The 21,355-nt window shown below is 42.3% G+C and overlaps 1 protein-coding gene across 1 annotated transcript in view; it reads right to left on the bottom strand.

The window, feature by feature from the left end:
• SHROOM4 (shroom family member 4) overlaps positions 1-21,355 on the bottom strand; it is a 211,783-nt gene that overhangs the window by 189,359 nt on the left and 1,069 nt on the right. The window lies entirely within an intron of this gene.

The raw sequence follows: 21,355 nt of genomic DNA, 5'->3' as shown, positions 1-21,355 counted from the left end.
TATATGTATAACTGATTCATTTTGTTATAAAGCAGAAACTAACACACCATTGTAAAGCAATTATACTCCAATAAAGATGTTAAAAAAAAGAAATTAAGAAAGCAATCCCATTTACAATAGCATCAAAAAGAATAAATTTAACCAAGGAAGTGAAAGACCTATGCACTTAAAACTATAAAACAAATTGAAGACACAAATGGAGAAAAGAGAACCCTCCTATACTGTTGGTGGAAATATAAATTGTAAAGCCACTGTGGAAAACAGTATGGAGGGTCCTTTAAAAACTAAAAATAGAGTTACCATATGATCCAGCAATCTCACTCCTGGGTATATATCCAGAAAAGACAAAAACTCTAATTCAAAAGATACATGCACCCCAATGTTCATAGCAGCACCATTTATAATAGTCAAGACATGGAAGCAACCCAAGTTCCTATCCACAGATGAATGGATAAAGAAGATGTGAGATATATATATACACACATATATATGTATATAAAATGGAATATTACTCAGCCATAAAAAAGAATGAAATATTGCTATTTGCAGCAACATGGATGAAACTAGAGAGTATCATACTAAGTGAAATAAGTCAGAGAAAGACAAATATCATATGATATCACTTATTAGTGGAATCTAAAAATAATACAAATGAACTTATTTACAAAACAGAGACTCACAGACATAGAAAACAAACATATGGTTACAAAAGGGAAAAGGGGAGGAGGGATAAATTAGGAGTATGTGATTAACAGATACACACTACTATATATAAAAGAGGTAAGCAACAAGGATTTACTGTATAGCACAGGGAACTATATTCAATATCTTGTAATAATGTATAATGGAAAATCATCTGAAAAATATATATATATAAATATACAATCACTTTGCTATACATGTGAAACTAACACAATGGTGTAAATCAACTATGCTTCAATTTTTTTAAGAAAAAAAGGAATAACTAACCTGAATATCCAAGAACAAAAAAAAAATTGAAGACACAAACAGAAAGATATACCATGTTCTTGGACTGTAAGAATTAATATTGATAAAACATTTATACTACCCAAAGCAATCTACAAATTGAATGCAACTCCTATCAAAATTCCAGTGGCATCTTTCATAGAAATAGAAAAAGCAATCCTAAAATTCATATGGAACTACAAAAGACACTAAATAACAAAGCAATCTTCAGAAAGAAAAACAAAACTGGAGATATTGCACTTCCTGATTTCAAGCTATATTACAGAGCTATAGTAGTCCAAACAGTATCATGCTGGCATAAAAACACAGACTAATAGAATAAAAATAGAGAGCCCACAAAAATCCAAGCACATGCAGTCAACTAATCTTTGACAAGGGTGCCAAGAACACACAATGGGGAAAGGATAGCCTCTTTGATAAATGCTGTTGGGAAAATTGAATATCCACATGCAAAAGAATGAAACTGAACACTTATCTTATACCACTCACAAAAATAAACTCAAAATGCATTAAAGACTTACAGTCCTGAAACCATAAAACTCCTAGAAGAAAACAGGGATAAAGCTTCATGACATTGGTTTTGGCAGTGATTTCATGGAAATGACACTAAAAGCACAGGCAAAAAAAGCAAAACTAAACAAGTGGGACTACATCAAACTAAAAAGCTTCTGCACAGCAAAGGGAATAATCAACAGGGTAAAAAAGCAAACTACAGAGTAGGAGAAAAATATTTGCAAACCATATATCTAATAATGGGTTAATATCTGAAATATATAAGGAACTCAAACAATAGCAAAAAAAAAAACAAAAACAAATAACCCAATTTAAAATTGGCAAAGGACCTGAATATATAAAGGACCAGTAGGTACATGAAAAGGTGCGACAAGAGATAACAAGTGTTGGCAATGATGTGGAGAAAAGGGAACCCTTGTACACTGTTGGTGGGAATATAAATTGGTATAGCCATTATAGAAAACATTATGGAGGTTCCTCAAAAACAGTAAAAACAGAACTACCATATGATCCAAGAATCCCACTTCTGGGAATATATCTGAAGGAAACGAAATCAGTATTTCATAGAGATACCTGCACTCCCATGTTCATTGCAGCATTATCCACAATAGCTAAGATATGGAAATAACCTAAGTTTCCATTGACAGATAAATGGATAAAGAAAGTGTCACGACAACATGGACGAACCTGCAGGGCATTATGCTAATTGAAACAAGCCAGACAAAGAAAGACAAATACTGCCTGGTATCACTATATGTGGAATCTAAAAATAAAAGTCAAACTCATTAGAAACAGAGAGAATGGTCACTGACAGAGGATAGGGGGTGGGGGAAATGGAATGTTGGTCAAGGGGTTCAAACCTTCAGTTATAAAATGAATGAGTTCTGAAGATCTAATGTACAGCATTGTGACTATAGTTAGTAATACTGTATTGCATACTTAAAATTTGCTGAGAGAGTAGATCTTAAGGGTTCTCACCAAAAAAGTGTACATGTATCAAATCATCACATTGTACACTTTAAATACGTACAATTTTACTTGTCAATCATATCTCAATAAAGCTGGGGGGAAAATTAAGGTTTTTTTTCTTAGCATCTACCTCCAACCATCCAACAACCACCACCACCACCTACTCCCCCCACACTTCACACACACACACTCACAATCTCTAGATCAAGTGGCAAAGTATCTATCCTTCCATCCATCTATCCATTGATGTAAAAAAGCAAAATTTATATCACTTTGTAGATAGCATAGCAAAAAATGTTAAGGGCTAGGAAGAGGGAAAATGAGAAGTAATAAATGTTAAGGCAGTCATATTGGGAATAGAGGCTCTAAGAAAATCCCTCCTTATTTTTAGGTTGCTCCTCATTCAGCTCTCAGTTTAAATAAATAAATATTTAATATAATATATAATTAATATTATAGTATATAATTAATATAATATATAAAATTCATATTACATTTTATAAATGTAATATAAAAGTAATAAATATATAAATTACATTACTATGCAATATATACTATAAAATATTACTACAGATGGCAATGCTTGAACTGTTTGGTTTTTGTCCCTGTCACTGATGGTACTTGGGAACAAATGTACAAACTACAGGTCAATGAGAGAAATGAAATTTTGAGCTGAAGAAAGAAACCAGATTCAGAAAGCAAAGATTCATATAAACTTAAAATATGAAAAAAAAATCTCCATGAGGAATATAAAACAGGTTCACACTGCTCATTAGAAAGAACATGATGAGCTCTAGCAGAGACGTGAAGAAAACTGTAAGGATTTTATGGGAGGAAAATGGAAGAAGAATGGAGGGATGGAAGATAGAGTAGAATGGTACCAGAAGGAAGTATAATTTGTGTTGCGCCTCAAAGAATAGGCAAGGTTTAGTCAGGTAGATAGGACTAAGAAGGTGTTGAAAGAAGATGATGAACAAAGCACTGGGTATGTTTAGGAAATTGTGAACTGTCACATTTGGGGCTTCCTGTATATGGCAGGGGTTATGGACATGGGTTCTCAAAACAGCCTTTCAGGATTAACATCCTAGCTCTACCAGTTACTAGCTGTGAGACTTTGTGTAAATCATTTAGAGTTCCATATGCTTCATTTTCCTCCTCTGCAAAATGGGGAAGCACAATAGGAATTTATATGGTTGCTGTATGGATTAAATAAGATAATACATGTAAAATGACTTAGAACAGCGTCTGACATCCAGTCAGTGTGCAACGAATGTCAGCCTTTTTTTTTTTTTTGGAGGAAGTGCAAAGGAAGTATCCAGGATTTAAGGCTAGGAGAGAAGGTAGAAGCCATATTATGGAGAACTTGGGTTGCCAAACTTGAGGGGTTGGTACTTAAATCAAAATGAAGAAAGTTTTGAATAATAGAGTGCCATAAAGGCAGAGTAATTGTTGTCAATTCGTGGTAGGAGATTTTTACAACTCTAGCTGCCTGACAGTGCAAAGGGCTGGCTCGTGAGAGAGTTTTTACCATCAACGGAAGGGTTCAAGCACAGCCTGGTCAACCAAAGTCAAGGGTGGCATAAATGGTAGTCAGGCAGTGGGTCAGTGTTGGCCAACTTGAAAGGCCTCTAAGATTCCTTTCAACTGTAAGTTGATTTCGGATAAAGACGCTAGGAACAATATGGAGGAGAGTTTTATGCAAGACTAAGCATGGAGCCAGAGCAACTGTTCAAGTGAGAGAGGGCAGTACAAGAGAGTCAATGGTGGGTTTGCTGGTCTAGAATATCAGAGCTGGAAAGAACCGCAAAGATCAACCAGCCAGTTCAGCTTCTTCACTGTACAGACAGGGAAATTAAAATTCTCAGATAGAGGAAGTGGGTAAATTTTAAAGGGGTGAGCCTAGAGGCGGGGAAGCCAGACAGAAATCCAGAAATAAATAAGGGCTTGGAAGAGGGTGGGAGTAGCAGGATTTGAAAGGAAGGGAGCAGATAGGAGGGCTATTTTGAAGGAAGAAGGACTGACAGCATGTGGTGATTGATTGGATATAGAGGGTGAATAAGCAGTGACTCCAAGATTTCAATGCTGGCTGAGTAGGAGGCAGGAGGCCAAGGACAGAGCCTGTTTGGCAAGGGGAAGATAACAAGTTCCGTTTTTGATATATTGGGGTTTGAGATAAAAAAAGAGAAAAGTTATTCAAGTAGACACTGTCCATCAGACAGTTGAAGAGTTTTTTGTTTATCACTTCCGCTGTCCCAGTGTGAGAGGCATCATGAGCATTGGGAAGAAAAGGCACTCTAAAATCTGAATTTTGAATACCAGCTCTGCCACTTACAGGTCCAATGGATTTTGGAAACTCTCTCAGCCTCAATTTCTGCCTCTTAGAATAGGGACACTACTAAGTACATATCAACCACCATATTGTTTAATCCTGAGAGTCTAATGCACATATTTCAAAACTTCCCAGGAAAGCTTGAGAATGACTGGTCTGTATGACCTGCCTCTTCTCCAATGCTATGGCACACAGAACGTGGGCAGAGGAATAGTTAATATTGGTATTAGAAAGAGAACGTGAGGCACAAAAAGAGGATTTGACACAAAATTCCAAAGTATAGTGGGACAAGCAGAGGATTTGGGGTCAGGCCAAGCTGGGTTCAAAGCACAGCTCTACCACTTCTTGGCTTTGTTACTTTGAGAATGTTGTTTGGCCTCTCTGAGCCTCTTTTTTTTTTTTTTTTTTTCATCTGTAAAATAGGAATCCCATCACTTAATTTACAGTAGTGATAAGATTAGAGATTATGCACATAAAATTCCCAGAATGTAATTGGCAGTTAATCAATGGTAGCTTTGATCACCCCCATCCCAGAGTTGACTCCCAAGCACAGGAAAATAGTGACGCCAATTTCCTACTGTGTACTTCCATTCTCTTGCTCCTTCGAACCAGCCCTCAAAAAATAAAAGCACATCAGCTATCCCTTTGATTTTTCACACACCTATGAGGTCACCCAAAGCATTCCCTCCTGCCCTTTGAACTTTTAATTCATTCTCAAATGATTTACCGCCTGCCTAGCCTCCAAATGACCATGCTAGCCGTCGTGTCCTTCCTCTCTGAGGCTCTGTCCTTTTGATAACAACAGTGCCCCTGATGGGGTTAACATTCCCACACTCTAAGAGCACACTCCCAAGACAAAATTGTCAACTTCAGAAGAACCTTAAATGGGAACAGCAGTGAGGAGCAAGCTAACATTCTGTTTCTCCACCAACGCCTGCAAAGACTGAATTATCTCCTCTAAGACTTTCTCAGATTGCTGTACTCCTTGCAAACTTACTATGCGATCCTGATGAGGATAAACATTTTCCTGGGGTCTCTTTCGAGGCCTGTTCCTAAAGTTTGCTCCAGCGATCAAACTCTCTAGCACTAGTCTGGGCAGGAACAAATTAAGAGAAGACCCCACAGTGTATCTTAAGCTGTCACAGTACTGCCAGTGTGAGTTTTGATGTGTTTCCTTTAGTGTCCTGACATAACCTAACTGACTTCCACAGAGACAGGCGCCAATTAGATGAGACCCCCATTAGGAAGGAGGACGGAGAAGGTTCCTTTTGGCCCCTTTCAGCATTCTCAGCTTTGAGTAAAACAGTGAGAAAAGGAATGTCATGGTCAAATAATAAGGACACTTAAGGCACTGGGTATAAATACCAGACGGTGACTCACATCTAAGGCTAGTCAGACAGAACACGTTAGAGCTTGCTTAAGCAAAAGTGAAAAAACACACACACACACATACACACACACACACACACACACACACACACACACAGAGTAGGTTCACATTGCTTCAGCTGAAGCAATGAAACACTTGAGTCAGGCAGAAGCCTCACACTCTACCCTCCCTGAACACATAGCAACAAGAGGGGTGGCTGCTGTTTTAAGAGTCTCGCAGCAACGCTTCCCAACAGCAAGAGAATGCTGTAATCATCAGCCAGCAGGCCTCTCCCACATGCAAGCCTCAGGAACACAGCTCACGCACAGGAGTTGCAGCGGCAAGAAACCCAACCACTGCAAACCCAACTCGAGGCAGCTCTTCGACAAGCAGGTAGATGACCCTAGCCTCCACTGCTGCTCTCTCCCCTCTCATCCAGGGTTGCACCTGGGATCCCTCTCCATGTCCACCTGTACCACTACTTCCTTCTATTTGTTCCCTCTGTCCCAAGCTCGTATGTGTCTGTCATTCAAGGCTCACCCCACTTACTAGGTTTCTCAGAAAGACTGGAAAACTCGGCTAGTATATCCAGCTCTTCAAGTCATATTCGCTTTCTCATTTTTAATGGGGAGACGTGACCAGTTACTGAGTACAAAAGTTTTGCTTGACTCTTCCAGCAAACCATTATGGAGAATCTGCTCTGCTCTGTGCTGAGGATAGCAAAGATACAGAAGACACAGCCATTGTCCTCTAGAAGATTTTGGTCCAGCAAATCAGACACAGGGCAAAGTACCCCAAAATTTCTACTGGAAAATCAGAAGTCCAGCATTCCAAAAAGGGAGAGATTACATCCACCAGGAGCAGACTGAGATGATGCGCTTGGGGCATAGAGTAGGGCTTGAAGGTTAGGCCCAAGTGGGAGGGGAGGGGAGAGGGGAGTGGGCCTTCTGAGTCGGCAATATGAAGCTGAGCCACTCCAGGAACATTGCGATGGGAAATTTGGAGGCCAGAACTTCCCAGGTGTGTTGGTGGGGGAATGGAGAGGAAAACACTCTGCCTGAGAATCTGGGTCCTGGAAAGAATGCTAGAAAGTAAGACTCGAGCCCAATGGACAATGGTCCCCACACCAGGCTAAAGTAGTTTGGGCTCTATTTTGGAGATAGCAGGGAAATATTAAATAAGTTTAAGTGGGAGGGGGGATGATCAAAGGGTGGGAAACCATTGAAGAGGCCACTACAATAGTGTAGTTGTTCCAGAAGGAGGCTTCTTCCTGCCTGTCCCAGCTCTTGCAAGATCCTCCTTCAAAGCTGCCTTCTCTGTCTGAGCTCACAATTTCAGAACTCATTACTATGCATCTCTTTTAAGTTGGGTGAGATATCAATGACATTTCTTATTCTGAATGAGACTCCTAATGTTGTACTGAAGTTGGGTCAGGGACTTAAAAAAAAAAAAGTAGAAGCTTCATCCCAAACTCCCAGTTTAGAAGAAAGGAACTATGATACATCATTTCCATTTCTGTAATAGCATCGGTTGGCTTGGCCCCTGGTCTCTTCTAAGATCCCAACAGAGGAGCTGGAGGGGAAAGAGGGAGAAGGGAGACAGAGGGAGACAGAGGAAGGGGGGGGGAGGCGGGAGAGGGAGGGAGGGAGAGGGAGAGAGAGGGGGAGAGAAAGAGAGAGAGAGGTGCCAACATAAGTCAAAACCTGATTGTCAAGTGCTTTTCTGGGGCCTGTTCCAGATCACTGTCACTTACAGGCTTAGACTAGAGCTCAACCCTAAATTAGGGCTCTAACCTAGAAGCCGGGATGGGAGGTGGAAGGGCCCCACCTGGGTCTTAGCAGTGGGAATTAACTCTCCCTGATCCTTAATTCTTTTGGCTTTTATTAGTGGCTGGAAGGGGAGAAGAATGAAACCTGAACCCTAATGCAGCTGAGAAGGGCTAAGAGCCAAAACCTTCCTTAAGCAGATACAATATGTGCAGGGCCTGGGCAGGTTTCAGAACACTGCACATTTCTCCAGCCAAAGGCATGGGAAAACATGAAAAATTACATATTTAACCCTTTACATCCAGAGAGGGAGAGTATCATCCTCCCACCAGAGCTCACACAGCAGAGACAAACTGGCAAGCTGGCTCTTGCAAAAGCCGCAGCACTTGGTGCTTTGTGACCACCTAGAGGGGTGGGATAGGGAGGGAGACGCAAGAGGGAGGAGATATGGGGATATATGTATATGTATAGCTGATTCACTTTGTTATAAAGCAGAAACTAACACACCATTGTAAAGCAATTATACTCCAATAAAGATGTTAAAAAAAAAAAAAGCCCGAGCACTTGGGTAGCCTTTTTCACAAAAATACCCCCAGCAGCTAGATACTCAAATCAGTTTCAAATATAAATTACAAGCTATTTCACCTGGTCAGAGTTAGGTAAAGGGAACCCATGTGCCCATTAGATTTTTAGCATGAAATGAGTTTTGTCTATGAGGAGGGAGGGAGTGAAGAGACCAAGTTCCATGGCACAAGCATCTTTACAACATTCTGAATTTCAGTTTTTCACCATGCAGAAAAGCATGTGATGCTGTACAAAAAAAAGTAACGGATCTAGAAAGCAAATCTAAGAAGGATGGAGGCAGGAAAGTTAACCTTTCCTGAGAATTTTCTGTAAGTATACAGGACATCCAGTCTAGGGTTTGGGTCAGATAATCACTCCAAATGTGCAGAAGTTTCTTAATAATAAAGTGATGTTTTCCAGCCAGATTTGCAGCCAATGAATTTGTGAAGTAAATCCCTATTTCCTTTTTTAAATTAATTTTTATTGGAGTATAGTTGCTTTACAATGTTGTGTTAATTTCTTTTTTATTTTAATATAAAACTCACGATGAAAGTACGGTGAGGACACCACTGAAAACAATTAAATCATATTTGCAAGTTTAACAATGCTTTTTCAAAGGTCACATTTTAAGAACAAATGCTACTGCAGAAATATGAACAATGATATTCACAGATTAATAATACTCCCCCATGCAGAGAGCATAAAACTACTAACAACAAAAATGCAATCCAGACTTGAAACTCCAGTGGAGTTTGCCTTACGAAGCCTCCACATTTTACTTTTCATATAGCAAAAACAATCCTTAAATATCTTGGCAAGACAACTGATGTTTTTTAACAGCCTCGACTCTTTTAACATTTCCAACTTCATGTCTGAACTTTGGCGTTTTGACAGCTTCTTCTATTTTTTGTTTGTTTGATTTTTGGACTTCCCCATCACTTGAAAGTACTAAGTTAGGCAGAAAGAACTTCAGCCAGTAATACCTCAGGTGACTAGGCAGCCTGCAGATTGGAGGAGATAGCAAGACCAAACTATGACCAGAAAAGCCCATTAAATAACAATGCAGGCCTGTTCCAATGTCTGTTGGGGCATGAGATTGTCTGGCAATTAAGTCATTTCCACAACAATCAGCAGATTAGTAAATCATCTGTGTTAACCATTATGTTCCTAAAATAATGATTTGTTGTTTTAACTGACCAGTGGCCTTAAATAAAATTCTTTTTCTTTTTCTGAACTGCCTATGAAACTCATTTCCCTGATGGTCCTATGGTCTCAGAAGATCCAAAACTGAACTAAACCTGGTTAGCCCTCCCAATCTCCGTCACAACCTAGAGCCTTCTAGATTAGAAATACTGGATTCATCTCTAACTCCTGCCTCTCCCTCATTTCTTCAGATCCAAATGGTGTATATTACCACTACCTCTGGCAACTTGCTAATGTGTTAACAACAGTCAGCACGTTGCCAAGATGACTGATTCCTTTATAATGCCATCTCCAATTGTTCAGTACAGGTCTTTCCTCGTGGAAGCAGTTATATGGCTGGTACTGTGTTAGATGCTTTATTTTTAATACTTTAACTCTAATCCTCCAAAAAACAACAAAATGGCTACATACTTCCAACCTGAATCCATCCTATAGCCCAATGTTCTGGGTTTTTCAGAATAACTGGCTCAAATCCAGTCACCCTTATGTCTCATTACTCAAGCAGATCTTCACTGATCCACTTATCCAGCCACACAAGCAGTATCACATTGGGCAAGTTACCTAACCTCTCTATTCCTCAATTTCCTCATCTGTAAAATGGGGTTGATAAAGGAGCTAATATGTGTTAAAATAGAAAACCAGTGCCTGGTCCAAGGTACGCACTATGAAAGTATTTTTAGAAAGCAAATAAAAGTGACGTTTATGGGGCTTTGTGCTGGTTTCACAGGCCATAGGAAGTATAGTTCAGCTCCTAGAACAGGCACTCAGTAAATTTAATGCATGAATTAATAAGTGAATAAATGAAGAAACCACACATACCTGGCCCTTGGGGAGCTCATACTCTTACTCAGTTCACTGTGGGGTTAACCCAACTGGCCTGTCGCCTGAGTCCTTAGGACATGCAGCACTTGTACTAACTGGGATGAATGCCTTTCTTCCTCCCCAACCTACCTAAATCCTGTATAGCCCTCAAGGCCTAGCTTCAATTCTTCCTTTCTCCACAAAGCTCCCTAACCACATCAGCCTGCAAAGAAATCTCTTCTCACTGAATAAATGTTGCTCTTCCCCACAGACATAGAGAACAGACTTGTGGTTGCCAAGGGGTGAGTGGGGGAGGGATGGATTGGGAGTTTGGGGTTAGCGGATGCAAACTATTATATACAGAATGGATAAACAACAAGGTCCTACTGTATAGTACAGGGAACTATATTCAATATCCTGTGATAAACCATAATGGAAAAGAATATGAAAAGAATGTATGCATATGTATAACTGAATCACTTTGCTGTACAGCAGAAATTAACACATTGTAAATCAACTATACTTCAATAAATTTTTTTTAATGTTGCTCTTAGATCCTAGCCCATGGTTTCAGCACTTAAATTAAGGTTTTTGTTCCCCAGGCTTGCAGTAGTGCCTCTCTTCAACAAAACCGTCATTTCCAGGGAACAGGTCTTCCACGGTGGCTATCTCTTGTATTCTCTAGTTTAGGGTAAGGCACTTTACAAAGTGTTCAACAAATACGTGTTGACTGGTGGACTGATTGATTGATTGGAGGCTTAATTGAGAGCTCTTAGGTAGGAGCCAAACAAGGCTTAGCATAGCCTTTCAAATTGCTGTCTCTTCAAACATTAGCCAGAAATCATGTCTGGTCCTCCAACTTCTGCCAGGAGCAAACGTCACATTAAAGATGTCCTGCCATTTCATACAACTTCCAAAGATTTGGTAACTTCATACACTTAATTTTTTAAGTTCAGAATTCCCTTAAGAGCATTTCTGCTTAATAAGGGACACCTGTAGAATGCTTTTCCTTTCTTAAATCACATACACATCTAGTATTTATATGAGATAAAAGATAAAATCAATCTCCCTCCCTACTGGGGAAAAAATGCAAGTTTTATTATTTTCATTTTGCAAATGGAGACACAGAGAGGAAAATGACATGCCCAGTCATACACAAATATTGAGCAGCAAAGCGAAGACTGAACTTCAGGTCTTCTGAATCCAAGCTTATACTTCTTACCCTGACTTGAGATTTAAAACAAAATAAAACAAAACAAAACCTTTCCTTTGACCCTGACCCCTGATGGGCATGTACTAGTAACAGTACAAATTTTTGCAGTAAGTTACATTTCTCTAATTTCTCTCATTCCCCACCCCCTGTCATATTCTTATCCAGTTCTTTTTCTCTCTCTTTCTTTCTTTCTTTCACCTATGTAAACATGATAGTGTTGAAACAGCCTGGGATATGGAGTCAGACAGAAGTCAATTTGAATGCCAGCTCATCCATGTGGAGTCTGTTACTTAACTTCTCCTGAGCCTCAGTCCCCTCATCTGCACAATGGGGAGATCAATATCTACCTCAAAGAGTTACTGTAAAAATTAAATAAGAATATATGTTAGGGCTTCCCTGGTGGCACAGTGGTTGAGAGTCCGCCTGCCGATGCAGGGGACATGGGTTCGTGCCCCGGTCCAGGAAGATCCCACATCCTGTGGAGCGGCTGGGCCCGTGAGCCCTGGCCGCTGAGCCTGCGCGTCTGGAGCCTGTGCTCTGCAACGGGAGAGGCCACAACAGTGAGAGGCCCGCGTACCACCAAAAAAAAAATATATATATATATGTTAAACACCTAGAAGTAGCAGTATTTACCACATAGCAGGTCCACTACCTCTCCTATCCCCCCATATCTACGCCTGGATCACCCATTTAGTTCAAGAGGTTGCTGAGATCCAACCAAACAGCATTACCTCCATCCAATGAGGCACAACCACACAAGTGGAGTATCCAGGTCCCTGCCTGGTCCACTTTTCTCCCTGTTGCCTTGCTACTCCCTGATTACAAATTTAAATTAAGACAGAGCTCCAAACTCTCAGTCAAGTCCTTCAAAGAACATGAGAGTCAAGAACTGATACTTACTCTCCCCTGAGTCTCCAAGATATCATCCCTCACCCTCTAAGTCAGAGATAATATGCCATCAAAAACGGCCTACCTGCAGAATTTTTCAGAGGAGGTTTTACTTACATCAAACACAAACAAAAAGAAATGGAAAGCAGCAAGGTGGCCCAACAAAGACAAGGCTTTAGCCTGTCATGTTCTCATAAGCAAAGATGGGGCAGCAGCCATGAGACTCTAACCCCTTTCCAGAATAACTAGTTGAACGAGCTTTCCTCCCAGGTCTACCTCATCTCACCCCCAACCCCCTCCCCCAAAAGAAAAATCAATTTCTGATGGACCGTGAAAGGCAGTATAGCAGAACCATTCAAAACTTCCCTGCCAGAGGCTCTGGAAGAGAGAAGACCATACAGCTGGGAATCTGCTGAGTGGCGTTAGGGTGGGGGCCAGAAGACACCACAAAGGGTCTGTCCATCACTGGGCTTAACCCTTGATCCTGTCAAATTAGTCCCACCTCCCGCATTCCTCACAGATGTAACATTAAAAGACTTGAGTGAAAGTTAACAGACCATGCGGCATGCCGTCCCTGAGAACATACCAGGAAACAGCCACTTCTGGAAACATAGGAAGTAGGAGCGTGGAGAAAAGCTAAGCCCTGGAAGAACTGCCTGCTGTCAGTCAGCCTTTACACTTCCACGGCCTAGATCATGAGCGAAGATCCTGGAGCTCTTAGCATCCCATCAATAAAGCAGAAGCTTGCCCCTCGGAGAGGCTGAGAAGAAACAGGAGGGTACAGAGAGGTGAAATAACATGCCAAGATTACTCAGCGAGTTGATAAGAGAATATCAGGAATGCGACAAAGGTCCAGTCCTCCACTGAAACAGGACAGAGAGAGACACAGTATGAGAAAAGTTCCCCCGATCCAGCTACCAATTTGCTGAGAGTTTTCAAACTTTATCAACCTTAACTCTGTGAACTTCTCTCCCCCCACCTCCCCACACCGGAAGTATGGCTGAGCCAAGAGGGACAGAGCTGGTACAGCAGACTAGAAGGGCCCACTGTACCAAAAAAGAAAAACAACAACAAAAAAAGCTGGGTTTTGGACAACGGGCAGGGAAGACAATGAATGAACCAAGAAGTAGTGACACTTGAATGAGACAGTCCCAAATGTAGGCCTCAAGCAGCTTGGTGCTGGTGGGTGGGGGCAGGGAACCAAAGACTGGACATGAAAGAAGGGTAGCCTAGATGCATGGAAAATTTGTCTCTGTTGCTACCAGGCAGTGCTCATCCCATGGCATGGCGTAGTCACAGACTCACACTGAAAGAGGAGGGAGTGGAGGTGAAGTCAATGGGGAGGAGTTAGTCTCTTTGAGAAACGAAGTCATCTTGATATTTGCAATTTCAGGGCCCAGCCAGGATGGCTATGTGCCCAAGTAAACATGCCAGTGTGATGTGAGGAAGAACGAATCATCCCTTGCAAAACTAATGCCTAAGACAACCTTTCCACTTGGCCTGTTTACACTGGATGGGGCGAAGGGGTGTAAGGAGACAAACCTCTATCCCATCCCAGTCCTTGGAACACAGTCTTTAGCAGGGAAAAATAATATCTCAACTTGTTCATTAATGACTTAATTGAAGTCTGTCTGAAGCAGGTATTTCAGGGGAGCACAAGGAAACAAAATATTGCCTTCACAGAAACTGAGTGAAAGTGATCTAGGTACCAACATAAGTAATATAAAAGGGTCACTTGCTGATTACAAGATAAATCAGGTAAACCTGGAGTTCAGTTTCAGAGAGAAATTTAATGATGCATACACTGTATGTACACACAAATCTGGCCCCAGGATCAAGGATATGAGCACCTGGGCAGTGATAGTAGTAGAAACCCCAAACCCACCTACATCTATGTAACAGAGATATCTAGAGCACTTGTTGTCCCTGACTTATGGATTGTTTTCCAAGATTACCTTTCGTAAATAACCAGCTTGGAGCTTTGAATGCAGTTCCCTATAGACAGAATATTGTAAATGGTGGTTAGGTTCTGTAATTTCATCAGTGATACACTATGGATAAAAGAGGCCTCTCCAGAACTGTTCTGAACGTGGCCACTATCAATAACTGTGTCAGGGGGACATATTTCCTAGACTTTAACTCTCTCTTCTCCAGGCCTCTCATCCTTCAGCGATAATGAGGATTAAGCTCCACTTCAATACACTCCCCAATCAGGGCTTCAGTAGCAAGAAAAGGTATTTGCCCAACTCAGGTGACAAACTGGTAGATGTGAGGGTGTGGGGGAGGGGCGAGACTGTCAGTGCAAGACCTCCAGAAGGAACGACTCTTGTGGGTATTCCAGGTACAGACAGAAGACCTCAGAACACAGGAATGGCAGCAACAATAGGAGATTTGCAGCCAGTGCCAGTGGCAATGTGCACAGAAATAAACATCTGACAGGGCTGGGGACTGCTGTGTCTAAATTCCTACCGAGGGGTTCTGTAAGTTGGAGACTGCTTGTATGTCACATAGGGTCAGCATCTTCAAGCTTGGAGACACCTATTTGTTCCAGAAGGGGAAAATTAAGTTCAGAGAGGTTATTCCTACAATTTCCAAGCCAGCAGTTGGTTAAAAATCAAATCCAATCAATCTGATGTTCTAGAGGTCTGATTTTGACACTATTCGCCAAATGCCACTTCCTTCTTCTATTATACAAATTCCTTGTCTGTATCTCGTTGTAGAAATATATACGCTCCTGGAATTCATGGCTGATGTCTTCTCTAGCATCTCCCTTAGAACACTTTTTCCAAGGCTGACCTGGGCTAGGGGCAGGGCTAGGGGCAATTCTAAATACATAGTGAGTGATGAGATGTGCCCCTCCTAAATCTCTTATGTAGTTGTCCCAGGTGCCAAGGTAGAGGCCTTGGGCAGGTGTGGCTTAGCAGCAGCACAGATACTTCCACTAAAAGGCTTTGCTTGACACAGAGTCTTCGTATAGCATGGATGCCAGAAAGAGCCAAAGTGGTCTTCAGCTGTGTTTTTTTAAAGACTGGTCCTACCTAACTTTGGTCAGACTCTCCTCAGTTACTGCATTCAGCTGTGGGCTCCCTAACTCAAGAGGAACATGGCCAGGCTGGAGTGCATCCAGAGTGGGAGGAGGCTGGATCTCAGATCCCGTAAGGAACAGCTGAAAGAGCTAAGGCTCTTTAGCCTAGAAAAATGAGACAAAGAGACACAGTCTTTGTCTCCAGACCTCCCAAAGGTTGTCCTAAGTAAGAGAAAGCATCTCGTTCTGTGTGGTCCCAGAAGGCAGAGCTATAGGACCCATAGAGAATAGGTAGCTGGAGAATGATTTCAGCTCAATCTGAGAAAAAGCTGTCTACTATAGTCAAAACTTTTCAACACTGAAATGGACTGGCTAAAAAGGGAGTGAGCTCCCCCATGACCACAGGAGAACAAGCTCAGGGATACTGCACATGGATCGGTTAAGATTAAGACCAGGTGACTTCCACAAGGCCTTCCTCACTCTGATAATCTGTGATTCCAGCCACCTCAAATAACAGCATTCCGTTAGCAGGCCTGAGTTGAGTCTGCCCTTTGGTGAGGGGCGGGGGAGGAGGGTGCTTAGTGAGAGCAGCCCTTCACTTAATCTCTGCTGTTCTTCATTAACTTTTCTCAGACAGGTCAGCATCTTTTTGTCCCCTGGTTCTGAAGGAGCCTAACTATAAAAATTCTGATGTTCCTTCCAGATAATCACTCCATAAACACCAACCTCAAATCTGAGTCTCTCTTTTCTTTTAAAAAAATTTTAAAAAAAAATTCCTGGGAGGAGATGGAGGAGAGCAAGGGGCAAAATCATCTGAATTCTGTTTAAGGGACAACATTCAAGTGTCTTCCAGCTGGAGTTGAATTATTTTCTTTGAGGTTTTAGAGAAGGAAAAGCCTCTAATAGGCTTGGCCTTTTTTCACTTCAGGGAGCACATGTGTGGACTGCAATAGGTTACCAGGTGTATTGTGACAGCCCAGCAGGCCCCAAAGTAGTGTGTACCCAAAGCTCAGCCAAGGGTTACCAGACATACCACCCACCCTCTTTGCCTTACTACCTCCCTCCAACCTTCTTTGTATTTCTCTGGATGGATTCCTACCCCATGTCCCCAAAAGCTTACTTTCTGAGAGAGAGGAGCATTTGGGGAACTGAAGTAGTAGACATCTTTGCTGATTCTAGAAGCAGAGATGAGGAGGAGATTCATCTAAGTAACCAGGCTGGACTAAGCTCTCAAGAAGCACACCCCATGAAGGGTCCCTTTGTGAATGCCAAGCCCTGGCCTGGGGGTGGGCCAGGCCTGTAACATAACTAAGAAGGTTTCACAGAACTACCATTTCTCACATAACACTACCTCTGCACCCAACAAGAACTCAAAGTCACAGCCAAATCTACTGCCAGCCACAAGACAGCCTGAATCTGACTTTACCCACGTCCTCTTGAAATCTCAAATGCCTCTTTGTGTGCTTCTTCTAGAAATAAAGTCATAGTGGGGATGGGGGAGGGTATAAAAACAACTTAAAGAGCATGTCCTGCCATTTTCCTAGGCTAAGGATGGCACACAGAATTAGGATTTGCCCAATTCATTTTCACATCATCTGTGCTAATAAAGATGGGCCAACGACCCCCATTTGGCAAATAGAATCTTGGGTCCAAAGAGGATAAAATAATATAGCAACATCAGTACACACTAAGTGGAGGAGGTGAAGCTTCTTCCTCCTCCAGGCTACTGCCCCACCCCACCCTACTTTGTTCCAGGGCAGTAACTAGCGTCCACTTCCTTCACTGTGCCAGACAGAGACTGCCACCAAAAATGGGCCAGGAAAAGGGCAAATATGTAGGATGAGCCTGTTTCTGCAATGTCTTGTCCTTCTCCCCAATTTTCCTCCTTCTCCTTTTCCTGCATCCCCACATTGGTCTCCACCCTTTCTTTTCTCCACCCTCAGCCAACCTCAGGGCACATTTCCAAGAACTCAAAATGAGTATAGGAATCTTACACTACAGCTTAGCAACTCTCTCTCTCACACACGCACGCATGCACGCACACACACCACAGGAGGATACAATTTGAATCTCTGAGGCCTCTGAGAGGCCCTATCTGATGCATAATCATTGGCGCCAGAACCTTGAAAAGGTCACCCACCCTCCAAAGTGGATCTTTTCCAGCGCACGGAGCCAACTTCATGGATGACTGTCTACACTGTAGAGGGGGTAGAGGGGGACCCCTAGGTAGCAAATAGCCAAGTCTGATTAGAAGAGAATCTCCACTTCATCCAGACAGGACAGGCCCCCTGGGTCAACGAGGTAGATGCTAACCAAAGGAATCAATAACGCCAAGGGCATGGGCCCAATTCTCTAGTTGGTCACATTTCTTTGGGAACATCACACTGTATGGGGAAATCATAAACCATCCCTTAACACATGGGATAATCAATAATAATAGTTGTTTTTTAACATTTCTTCTTTTTTTGTCACTTAATTGTTAAGAGAAGGCTATACCAGTCTCCACAACTTCGGCAGCTGAATTCCCTACTTTCAGGGAAATCATAGGAGCCTAGAGGAACTGATGATTTCCCCAACCTGATTATTTCCTGATCCAAAGGGTCCCCCATAACAAATATGAAATACACTTCCACACTCTATGCACTCTTCCCACTAATCATCTTTCCTCAAATTCCTCCACTCCCAAGATGCCTCCACCTGTTCCACAAGCTATCTCCAAGCATGTACACCACATCAGATCCAAATCGTTTTTGGTGTTTTTCCCCACGACACCAAAGGAGGTTCTCCAATATTTCTTACCATGGTTCTGGCACCTTACCTCTGTCTCTGCCTGACCTGAGATCATCACAAGTGATTTGGAGTCACCAAAACAGTCCTCTCCTATTCCCTGAGCCCAGACTCCACCAGGGAGTGTCTGCAACCCAGTGCTCACCTACTCTGGAAACACAGGCTGGCATGCAAAAGGTCACTGGGGTGGGAGGCCGCCAAGACTGGATACATCCCTCAATGGTATTGCCCCATGCCCCTTCACAAACTGCAGTACTACCGGAAGAATTGAGAAACTCTCCAAGTAGAGGATGTGGAGAAAAGGGAACCCTTGTGCACTGCTGGTGGGAATGTAAATTGGTGCAGCCAATATGGAGAACAGTATGGAGATTCCTTTAAAAACTAAAAATAGAACTACCATATGATCCAGCAATTCGACTACTGGGTATAGAGCTGGAAAAAACAAAAACTCTAATTCGAAAAGATACATGCACCACAATGTTCTTAGCAGCACTATTTACAATAGCCAAGTCATAGACACAACCCAAGTTTCCATCAGCAGGTGAATGGATAAAGAAGATGTAATATATATATATATATATATATATACACACACACACACATATATATATAATGGAATACTACTCAGCCATAAAAAAGAATGAAATATTGCCATTTGCAGCTACATGGATGGACCTAGACAGTATAATGCTTAGTGAAATAAGTCAGACAGAGAAAGACAAATACTGTATGATATCACTTTTATGTGGAATCTAAAAAATAATACAAATGAATGTATATACAAAACAGAAACAGACTGACAGACACAGAAAACAAACTTATGGTTGCCAAAGGGGATAGGGAGAGGGGGAGGGACAAATTAGGAGTATGAGATTAACAGATACAAACTACTATACATAAAACAGATAAGCAACAAGGATTTACTGTATAACACAGAGAATTATACCCAATATCTTGTAATAATCTATAATGGAATATAACCTGAATAAAAAAGAATCACTATGCTGTACACCTGAAACTAACACAAAATTGTAAATCAACTATACTTCAATAAAAATAATAATTAAAAAAAGAAACTCTCCAAGTGGTAGAAAATATGATCAATTTGGAGCCTACCACTGGCATAAAGGATTGGCTACCAGACTGTCATAGTCTTATTTAAAGACTTGAACCTCGTAGTAGACATGGAGACACCTAAGCCCAGGGAGGGCAAGTGATGCACCCAGGATCCTGGGGCTAGTGAGTGGCAGAGCAAGGATTAGAACCCAAGTTTTCAATCTGTCAATACAATTCTCTTTCTACACCCTTCCATCCCATCCCCACCAATGTGTACAGACTGAAGCTATTTTCAAGAAGAAATCTGTATTGTTCTGAAGCATAAGGGGAAACAAAACTAAGGTCGAAAGATTAAAAGGGGATTAATGAACTATGCCACATACTGTCTTAGCAAGAAAAAAAATACAGGCAACCATTGCACCTTACAAAAATGCCATGGCCCCTTTATATAGTAATAAGGCTAACCAGGTTATATATAGCTGGCTTTTACTGGAAGGAATCAAGCTATCTGGGATAGATGGGAGAAATGATGTTACCCCCTGCATATCCAAATGTGTGTAATAATGAGCCTTCATATATAATAGGGGTCAACTGTACATTCAGCAGAAAGGGAGTCGTTAAAAGGCACCCTGCCTCTCAACACACGAGTCATTTCCTCAACAGCTTGGCCAAGGAAACCCTCATCTACCCTCAAATAATCCCCCAGCCAGACCACAAATTGTTGGCTGCCCCATACTTAGTAACACCCCCCTGCCATGCTCCTGCTGGCTCACAAAACAATCCAGGACCACAGCAGCAACCACTCTCTGGGGTGCTTCTCAGGATGGGTCAGCCCTGGGCAGGGGTGAAAAATGACCTCTCCAAGGCAGGTTGTCTGGGCAGACTGGAAAGTCTGTGGGTGGTGTCAGGAGAAAAAGAAAGGGGGGGAACTGCCAGACCATGGAGGGCTGCATAGACAGTTCTGACCTTGGTGGAAAGAGCAGGGAGAGGAGTTTGATTAGAAGAAATTCCTGAAGGCCAGGATTCCCCTCCTCAAAGGGGTTGTTTGAGAGTGTTTAAAAAAAAAGAAAAAGCTTATTACTCCCTCCGGATAATACTGGAGGGAAAGGGATAGTGCCTTGTGTGGCGGGGGGAGGAATGGCGTGACAGTGGGTGACAAAGCAATCTTAGGCTGGTTAGAAATACATGACTAGTATGGGGAAAGGGGGTGCTGGGTGAAGATCTGGGCTGGCTATTGGTGTTTGGGGAAGCTAAAGATCCCAGGTTTCCCTGACAGCCCCTCAAAGTTTTGCCTCAGGCGCTCAAGATGATTGGTACACCCCATGGCAACACCCCAGGACTGCTAAGAGTGTGGCCCCCAAGGCCTGAAGGACCCCCTACAAGTTAACCAGCAGCTCCGGTGCCTGGCGAAAGGGGCACAGGTTACGCGGGGGTGTGGCGAGGGCATTCGCCACCCCCTGCTGAGACGTGACCCACGTTAAGAATCCAAAACAATAAAGTGACATTTGTTCCCCACAGAGAAACCACATCTTTTTATCTGCAGCCCAAACCCACGTCTTCCACCTCAACTGCAATTTGAGCGGGTTGGAAGGGGAAGGGCTTTTCAGATTTGAGCATTTCAGAGAAACAAAAACAAAAACAATAAAAAAACAACAGGATAAAGTTCGTGAAGTTCGCTCCCTTGGCCATCTGGCGCCTCAAGGTGAGTCGTCCTGCAAATCTCTCTTCCCAGTTACAGCCCCCGCGGCCTCCACCCCCTACACTCACCCCTACCAGGGGATGGCTTGCTCAGGGATTCTGGAGCGCTCGGGAGAGCTCCTCTCCCCTGCCCTCAGCTGCAACTTGGCTTCCAGCAGACCACAGCCTCCTAAAACAAACAAACCCT

This window comes from Physeter macrocephalus, chromosome 21 (assembly GCF_002837175.3).
Source record: "Physeter macrocephalus isolate SW-GA chromosome 21, ASM283717v5, whole genome shotgun sequence".
NCBI classification, from domain to species: Eukaryota; Metazoa; Chordata; class Mammalia; order Artiodactyla; family Physeteridae; genus Physeter; species Physeter macrocephalus.
Note: the sequence above shows the minus strand (reverse complement) of the source record. Positions and strands in the feature narration are given on the sequence as shown.